Source organism: Prionailurus viverrinus, chromosome X (assembly GCF_022837055.1).
Source record: "Prionailurus viverrinus isolate Anna chromosome X, UM_Priviv_1.0, whole genome shotgun sequence".
NCBI lineage: Eukaryota > Metazoa > Chordata > Mammalia > Carnivora > Felidae > Prionailurus > Prionailurus viverrinus.
Window position 1 is genome coordinate 77,011,939 of NC_062579.1, and position 9,248 is coordinate 77,021,186.

The 9,248-nt window shown below is 42.6% G+C and overlaps 1 pseudogene; it reads left to right on the forward strand.

Moving 5' to 3' along the window:
• Positions 1–326: 326 nt before the first annotated feature.
• On the forward strand, positions 327–4,829 carry LOC125157580 (transcription elongation factor A protein-like 3; annotated as a pseudogene).
• Positions 4,830–9,248: the final 4,419 nt, after the last annotated feature.

Here is a 9,248-nt window from a genome sequence, read left to right on the forward strand (position 1 = left end):
CCCCGCATTGGGCTCTGTGAGCCTGGAGCCTACTTCAGATTCTGTGTCTCCCTCCCTCTCTGCCTCTCCCCCATTCATGCTGTGTCTCTATCTGTCCCTCAAATATAAATAAACCTTTTTAAAAAACTTAATTTTTTTTAATATCATAAAGTAACACTTATGTTTTGTAATGCTTTTTGCTTTAAAGTCTATTTTGTTATTTAACTACAATGACTTTCTTTTGGTTAGTGTTTTCATGTTATAATTTTTTCCTACTTTTACTTTCAGTCTCTTATTTACTTTTATATTTCAGATGTCTTTTTTAAACGGTATATTATTGTGTTTTTTCCAGTCTGAAAATCTTTCTTTTAATTGCATCATATAAACCACTTACATTTAATGTACTTACTGATATTAATATATATAAGTTAACCATTGTACCAAGTTCCATCTCTGTGTCCTGTCTGACCTATGTTAGTTTTCTCTCATTTAGGATTATTTTCTTATTTTTGCCCCTCTATTAGCTTAGAAGTTTTACACTTTTACTCTTCCTTAATGGTTTTCTGGCAGTTATAGCCTACAGTCTTGGCTTATCAAAGGCTAATACTAATTTTGTACTTTTAATGGACTCCCCAAATAATGCCAGAATTTTAAATACATTTACTCCAGCTCTCTTGACTCATATGTTATTTGTCGATATGAATTAACAAGATATTACTATTTTTATGTAGTATTGATTTAAATTTACATACATATCTGTCATTTTATCTTTCTCTTTTCTCTTTCTTATCTCCAGTATTCCATCTGGGATCACTTTCCTGTTATCTGAAAAATGCCTTGTATCATTCAATACTTTCTTTGGTTCATGCCTGCCAATGGCAAACCCTGTTTTTATTTATTTGTAAAGGTCTTCATTTCACCTTCAATTTTGAAGGTATTTTTGCTGGTTATCAATTTTTTGGCTGGCATTTCTTTCAAGTCATTAAAGCCATCATTCTACCATTTTCATACCTCCATTGTTGCTAATGAGAAGCTATCAATCAGCCTAAATTTTGTTCCTTTCAAGGCATACTCTATTTTTTCTGGCTACTTTTGTGATTTTCTTTGATTCTCTGCAAGTTCACTATTATGCATCTATGTGTGAGTTTCTTTTTATCCTGTTTGGGATTTCTTGGACTTAGATCTATGGATCAATGTCTTTCATCAGTTCTGAAAAAATCCTCAGTTGTATTCTCAAAAGTTGCCTCTGAACACTTCCATTTCTCTTTTCCTTCTGGAACTCCAAGTAAACATTTGTTAGATCTTGATCATGCCCTCCCATCTGTGTTTTCCATCTTTTTGAATACCTGTGCAGTTTTATGGATAGTTTCTTCTGAAATAATTTGTAGTTCTTTAATTCTCTTTTGAGCCACATCTAATCTCATACTAAAGCCATCCATTGAGATTCTAATTTCAGCAAAGTGTTTTTGTAGTTTTAGAATTCCCTTTTTTCACTTTTTCTGATTTCTAGCTTCCTGTTGAATTTTCAAGATTTCGATTTTTTTTAATCTGAATTCACTAAGCATTGTGGTTTAATAATCTTTATCTGATGATTCAGATAATTGAAGGCCAACGGATTTGTGTTGGCTGTTGTCTCTACTGCTTCTTACTTATAATGTCCTTTTTTCTTATATTCCTGGTCATCTCTCTCTGTGGACATTGTACGTGAACAATTGTTGGTTGAAATAATTTGGGGCCTAGGATGATGTATGCTTACTCCAGAGATTTTGTTTTCCTTGGTCAGGGCTTATAAGGGTTCTTCTTGGCTGGAACCACCATAATCTATTCAAAGCTTAAAGTTTACTAGTCCACCTAGATGTTGCAAAGCCAAACTAAAAGACTTTATGAGAGCTAGTTTATTTCCAATTTACACTTACCCTTTAACTGAAACATTTGAGGTTCCTAGTATCATATGGGTGATGGTTTGTTAGGAAACCCCCCCCCCCTTGTAATAAGCCTTGGGTTTGATTTTTGTTACTCTAGTGTCTTGAGTCAGCAGTAGATTCAACTCAGTTTGGCACTGTTGTATCACTTAACTTCTATTCTTAACCAAAGATGCTCTCAAGACAAAGTTAACCATATGAGTACTAAAAGAAAACATGGGTGAATTCCTCTCTGACTTCATGTAGGAAATGAATTCTTAACTATGAATCAAAATCTAGATTCAATAAAAGAAAAGTTTGATAAATTTGACTTTTTTATGCATGGCAGAAATATATACAAAGAAGAAAAGCAACTCACAAGTTCGAAGTAAATATTTGCAACATATATAATATAAAGGCATAATATAATTGATGTAAAAAGAATACTGAAACCTGAGGGGAGAAGGACCAACAACCCAATAGAAAAATGTAGAAAAGACATGAACAGACAATTCACAATTATATTAAAACTCAATAAACATGCAAAGTAAAATACCATTGAGACACTACTACTCACATATCATGTTAGTGAAAAGAAGTATTCTAACACATTTTGGAGGAGGTGTGAAGAAACAAGCACTCTCCTATACTGCTGGTAGGAAAGCAAAACACGGGTCTAAGACTCAAGGGAGAGGATAGCCTGGTGATGGAGATTTGAGAATCATCTGTGCTTAGAGGGAAATGAACAGAAATAACTCAGGGAGAGAGAACGTGTGGACTGAGGAGAGAGGAGGCCCAGGAACACAGCTACTCAAGGTGGAAGCTCTACTTTGGCGGACACTACCACCAGAGCTCTGGAGTCTGGCAGAGCCTGTCTTGAAAGCAGCCTGTGGGATTCCGTTGCTGAGTGCTCTCGGCAAAGTCGGGTACTCTCCCTGCGATCAGCTGTCACACCTGGCAATGACGTACCTCTCAGAGGGATGCTGTGTGAGGACCTGAGATGCGCGCCAGGTAAAGCACCTGCGGTAAAGAAGCCTCTGGGCTGCCCTCTCGGCGACCCCCTTTTGCCACACTGCTCCCCACCGTCTGTGGCTGGCTGGTCCCTACGGGATGGGGATGAGGGGGCGGAGCGGGGTGGGGAACCGAGCTTGGGTGACGCGGCGCTCACGTGACCAGTCGGGCGCCGACGTGGGCAGCAGCCCCCGCGCCCGCCTGCTCACCCACCCTGCGGTCCGGTGCCTGCGCTGTCCGCTCCCGTCGCCCGCGCAGAACCAGCTCCCTGAGCTGCCTGGGCGGCGGGCGAGGGGCCGGCGGGCTTTGGCGAGCCCGAGGAGGCACAGGGCTGCCCCGGGCCCCGCAGGTCCCTCAGGTCGGTGTGAAGGTGGGTGCTGCCGGTGGCCCCGGGCAGGGGTGGAGGTGGATGGGAGTAGGATCTGGGAGCAGCGCGGGGTGGGGAGGGGTCCGGGAGGTTGGGGAGGAGGGGGACGCGGCGGGGAGGTGGGCAGGTGAGGAGGGAGCATCTTGCAGCAGGCTCTGTCGCCTCCTCGACGCCCCTCCTCTGCGCTCTCCATACATTTTTGGACCTGAAATGGGAGGGGGGCGCCCCCGCAGTGCGACAGTGAAATGTAGACAGACATATTCTAGAAATAACCCTCTCTCACACTCTGCACCTAAGTGGAAATATTGACCTCCGCAAAAAGAGGGTGAGGGCGGGCGGCTTGTCTGCAGGGGAGGGGGTCACAGAGATCCAAACAGTTTGGACAGCATCCTGGTCTGGAGCCTGAGGCCTGGAAAGTAATGGCGGCTGGGATGCGGGGGAGGTAAGTGAGGGAAATGTTGCATGAGGAGGGCCCAGATTCAGGAAAGAAACATCAATTTGCTGAGAGCAAATTGCTGAGACGCCCTGCCCCTGTCTCCTGTCTGTCTGCAGGTCTGTGTGTCTGTCCCCAGCACTCTGCAAGACTAGAAAAATAGGAAGAACCTGTTCAGAATCCCTGCGGGTGAGTGAAAGGAGGGAGGGACACTGGACAAAAACAGTGAGGGGAGGGTGTAGAAAGCACAGCTTGGGCAGAATTTGAGAGCCCCACTGCCCATCCCCCACCACATATATTGCACACACCCCACCACGCTTTAGGATGGTAGAGAAGATGGTAGGGCCTGCCAAGGAAATGGTTGGCTCTCAAGTGTGGGATGAATTGTGGGGTAGAGGGTGGGCAGAAGACACACTTGGAGGGCTGGGCCAGGTCAAAGGAACCCAGCCAAGGGGAAAGATGCCAGTACTATCAGGACCTGCATTCCACCTCCAAGCCCTCAGTCTCCCTTGTCTTCTTTATCTTCTCTTCCCCTTACCACTTCACCACACCCCCCAGTACAGGAAAAGAAGGGGAAATCTCAACATGGAAAAACTCTACAATGAAAATGAAGGAAAGCTGGAAATCGAGGGAAAGCCAGAAGACGAAGTAGATACAGAAGATGAAGGAAAATCAGATGAGGAAGAAAAGCTGGAAGTGGAGGGGAAGCCAGGGCATGAGGGAAAGCTCCAGAATGAGGGACAGCCAGATGATGAGGGACAACCAGAAGACGAGAAAAAGCAAGAAAAGCAGGGCAAGTCTGAAAATGAGGGAAAACCACACAGTGAGGGCAAGCCAGAATCCCTGGCAAAGGCTGAGAGTGAGTCGCGGGCTGCCGAAAAGCGCCCAGCTGAAGATTATGTGCCTAGGAAAGCAAAAAGAAAAACGGACAGGGGGACAGACGATTCCCCCAAGGACTATCAGGAGGACTTTCAGGAAAGGCACTTGGGCAGTGAGGAGATGATGAGAGAATGTGGAGATGTGTCAAGGGCTCAGGAAGAGCTAAGGAAAAAACAGAAAATGGGTGGTTTTCATTGGATGCAAAGAGATGTACAGGATCCCTTTGCCCCAAGGGGGCAACGGGGTGTCAGGGGAATGAGGGGCGGAGGTAGGGGCCAAAGGGGCTTACATGATATCCCATATCTTTAATGTATTTGGCGTTCATTTCTGATTTCTCTAATGAGAATATTGCTGATCCTGCTGTTCCTGGCAGGCATTTGCCAGGCTATGTGCTTTAAACTTAGGCTGATACTTTGCTTTAGGTGTCACTCTTGTTACCAGCAGCCTTTTGATCCAACTACAGTGTTCTCTGTCTTTCATTAGGGGATTTTCACCCATGTGCATGGAAAAGATGTTCATGGTACATTGTAAAATAACAATAAAGAAAAAACAGTTTTCAGAACCATATATACAGTATCGACCCATTTTTGTAAAAATATAAATGTTTGGGGCGCCTGGGTGGCTCAGTCGGTTAAACATCCGACTTTGGCTCAGGTCATGATCTCACAGTTCATGGGTTTGGGCCCCACATCAGGCTCTGTGCTGACAGCTCAGAGCCTGGAGCCTGTTTCAGATTCTGTCTCTCTGCTCCTACCCTGCTTGTGCTCTGTTTCTCTCCCTTTCAAAAAATAAACATTAAAAACATTTTTAAAAATATATAAATGTTTGCATAATGGCTTTGTGCATAGAGAAAGTTCTGAAATGTGTACGCTAAAAAGTAGGTGATGGTTTTTCCTGCGTGGTAGCCAAAAATAGGTCTCATCTGTACTCAAACATAAGTCCAGTCACCTGACCCCTCCATGCCATTCCTCTGTGAGCGTGCCCATTCCCGTGCCTTCCAGAATGTAAAATGATAAGTAAAACTTGTGTTATCTCTGGGATTCATAGCTAGAGAAATCAACCTGGTGGTTATAACAACAGATCCAGTGCTGTAAAAGTCAGTCTTGTCATCTGTGAAATGGGAATAAAACTTAACCTCACAGATTGCTGAGTGGATCAGATGGGATACTGAGTGTGTGAGCTATGTTGGGCTGGCACCTTTGCAATAGTAGGACCCTGGACTGCCAGACACTCAGGATAGGGCTGATTTTAGGTCTCACCTGTGCCTAGGAACAAGTCCAAGCAGCTGAGAAGAGGATGCCATCTTTCTCTGGATATCTGCTGGGCATTCTTGTTCTGCTCTGCCCTGTATCCTCTGCTAACAGCTATTGACATGGAGTCCTCATGATGACAAAGCCCCTCTGATTCCCTATAGTCCCCAAAGGGCCAAAGTACCTACTGGACTGCCATAGGAGTGTGGATAAAACCCCTCTCCCAACTTCAGAATTGTGCCTGCTCAGATGGTAGTGCCCCACACAGCTACTTGGGCCTCCCTGTATTACATAGTTCTGAGCACAGTCATTACCATTTTTAGTTCATTTTATATGTGCTTAGAGTTTTTTTTTTCTCTTCAAAGGACTCGGATATTAGGGGTCCGCTAGGGGCCTGTGTCCTGAGACTAATCTATGGAGCACACAGTAGATGATGATTTGAACTGAATATTACACTACAGTACCCCAGGTAAACCATGTCTAAACTTACATATACCTTTCTTAGTGTGAGTTTTCTAAAAAGTCTCCAGGCTGGCTAGTTATATAAAATCAAAAGACCTGTCCACACATAATCACAGAGGTTACACAACTGAGTTTCAAGCTGAAAATACCCCTTTCCATTGCAAACTAATTCCAACTGAAAACGGTAATAGTACTCTTAAAAAAATTAAAAACTCTCAATGTTAGGCATTTTCTTTAACCCACCAGTATGTACTTTGATCAAAACACTTTCTTATTCATCCTGATATCCCTTACACTGCCCTTTACACATGTGCTTAATAAATTGATTGAACCAGGAGCCCTGAGTTTAAACAGATAATTGTTCATGGATTAGAAGACTCAATAGTGTTAATATGGAAATAAATTCTCTCTAAAACTAATCTGTAAAGTCGATGCCATCCCAATAGAAATCCCAGAAAACTGGGATTCTAAAAGTTATATGGAAAGCGCAAAGGACATAAAATAGCCAGAATATTTTGAAAATGAAGAATAAAATTGGAGGACTCACTGCCTGACTTCAAGACTAACTAAAGCTACAGTAATCAAGACTGTGTAGTACTGGCATAAGGATAGACCTATAGATCAATGGAATAAAACAGACATTCCAGAGATAGATCCACATATATATAGTCAATTCATTTTTTAACAAGATCCCAAAGTGGGGAGCCTGGGTGGCTCATTCGGTTAAGTGTCCGACTTTGGCTCAGGTCATAATCTTGCAGCTCATGAGTTCGAGCCCTGTGTTGGGCTCTGTGCTAACTGCTCAGAGCCTGGAGCCTGTTTTGAATTCTGTGTCTCCCTCTCTTTCTGCCCCTCCCCCACTCGCACCTTCTCTTAAAAATAAGTAAACATTAAAAAAAATTTTTTAAAGATCCCAAAGTAATTCGATGGAGAAAAAGATACTTGTCAATAAATGATTCTGGAACAATTAGATGTTGTCTTAGTTCTGGCTGCTATAACAGAAATACTATAGACTGTGTGGCTTAAACAACATTTATTTCTCACAGTTCTGGAATCTGGGAAGTCTAAGATCAAACCACAGGTAATTTGGTGTCTGGTGTGAGGCCTTATTCCTGGTTCATTAAAAAAATGTTTTCACATGACATAAGGTGCAAAGGAGATTTCTGGTGTCTTTTTTTTAAATGTTTATTTATTTCTAAGAGATAGAGAGAATGAGGAAGATGGAGAGGGAGAGAGAGAATCCCAAACAGACTTTGCACTGTCAGCGTAGAACTCAATGTGGGGCTCAAACTCATGAACCCTGAGATCATGACCTGAGCCAAAATCAAGAGTTGGACACTTAACCAACTGAGCCACCCAGGCGCCCCTCTGGGGTCTCTTGTATAATGGAACTAACCACATTCATGACAGCTCCACCACATGATCTAAACACTTCCCAAAGGTCCCACCTCCAAACACCATTGGATGTTAGGATTTAACATACAAATTTTGGGGTTACACAAATATTCAGTCTGTAGCAGACATCCATATACAAAAACAACCTACCCTTGCCTCATACCATATACAAAACATGAAGTCAGAATGGTTCAAATCAAAATGCAAAACCTAAAATTATTAAAACTTCATTTAAAAATAGGAAAAAATATGGAATAGTCTGTAGCTGCAAAGTAAAATATTGATTATTTAATGTTTTAGTGGTATAAAGACTTTGAAATTATTTTTCTGCCACTATCTACTTAATACGTTCCAGTTTTTCCTACTAAGAAATAGAAAAAGGAAAATGCTAATGATAAAACATTTAAATGCAGACAATAAGGGGCACCTGGGTGCCTCAGTCAGTTAAGCATCTAACTCTTGATTTCAGCAATGCTCTCTCTCTCCCCTGCTCACCTTCTCTAAATAAATAAATAAATAAAAAATAAATAAATAAACAACAAACAAACAAATAAAATGCAAAGAATAAAATTTTAAATATTGTTAGAGGAGCACCTGGCTGGCTCATTTGGTGGAGCTTTACAACTCTTGATCTTGGGGTTGTGAGTCCAAGCGTTTGTGAGTTCAAGCCCCATGTTGGGGGTAGAGATTATTTTTAAAATACATGAAATAAAATATTGTCAGAAAAATAGGAATAAAGGGGTAATCTTGGGTCAGGTAAACATTTCATAGGGGTGCCTGGGTGGCTCAGTCAGTTAAGCATTCTGACTCTTGATTTCAGCTCAGGTCATGATCTCATTGTTTGTGGGATCAAGCCCCGCATCCAGCTCTGTGCTGATAAGACAGAGCCTGCTTGGAATTCTTTCTCTCTGTGTCTCTCTCTGTCCCTCCCCCACTCATGCTCCCTCTTTCTCTTTCTCAAACATTTTTAAAAAAATTATTCAGAGCTTGGCTCTCTGAGCCCCTCCCTGTCTGTACAGAAGTCTGGTCATCTCAATTACTTTTTCAAAAATTTATTTATTTATTTTGAGGCAGAGAGCAAGTGAGTAAGGGGCAGAAAGAGAGAGAGACAGAATCCCAAGCGCAGAGCCCATTGCGTGGCTCAAACCCATGAACCGTGAGACCAAGTTCTTGCCTGTTTCCAACCACTGGGAGGATCTTGACATCTAAAGGCTACTAGGACACATTCCCTTCTAAATGGCCCATATCTATATATTCAGATAGTGAGTGTACCCACTGGGGGTGTCTGCCACAGAGGAAACTCTCAATAATTGGGAGACAAAAGACGACCATCTCTGTAGATATCATCCAGTTTTTCCTCCCAACAATCCCAATGTTTGCTCAGTGAGCCCATGTAATGTGGCCAGGGAAGCAAGAACAGAGCTATGCAAGAGTGCAATAATATTGACTCTCCTTACCAACCTGATCTGACTACTGTCACAGCTGAGTACAGAACCTGCCAACAGCAGAGGCCAGTGCTAAGACCCTAATATGGCACCATCCAGGGGGTACCAGACATCCACTTGGGAAAC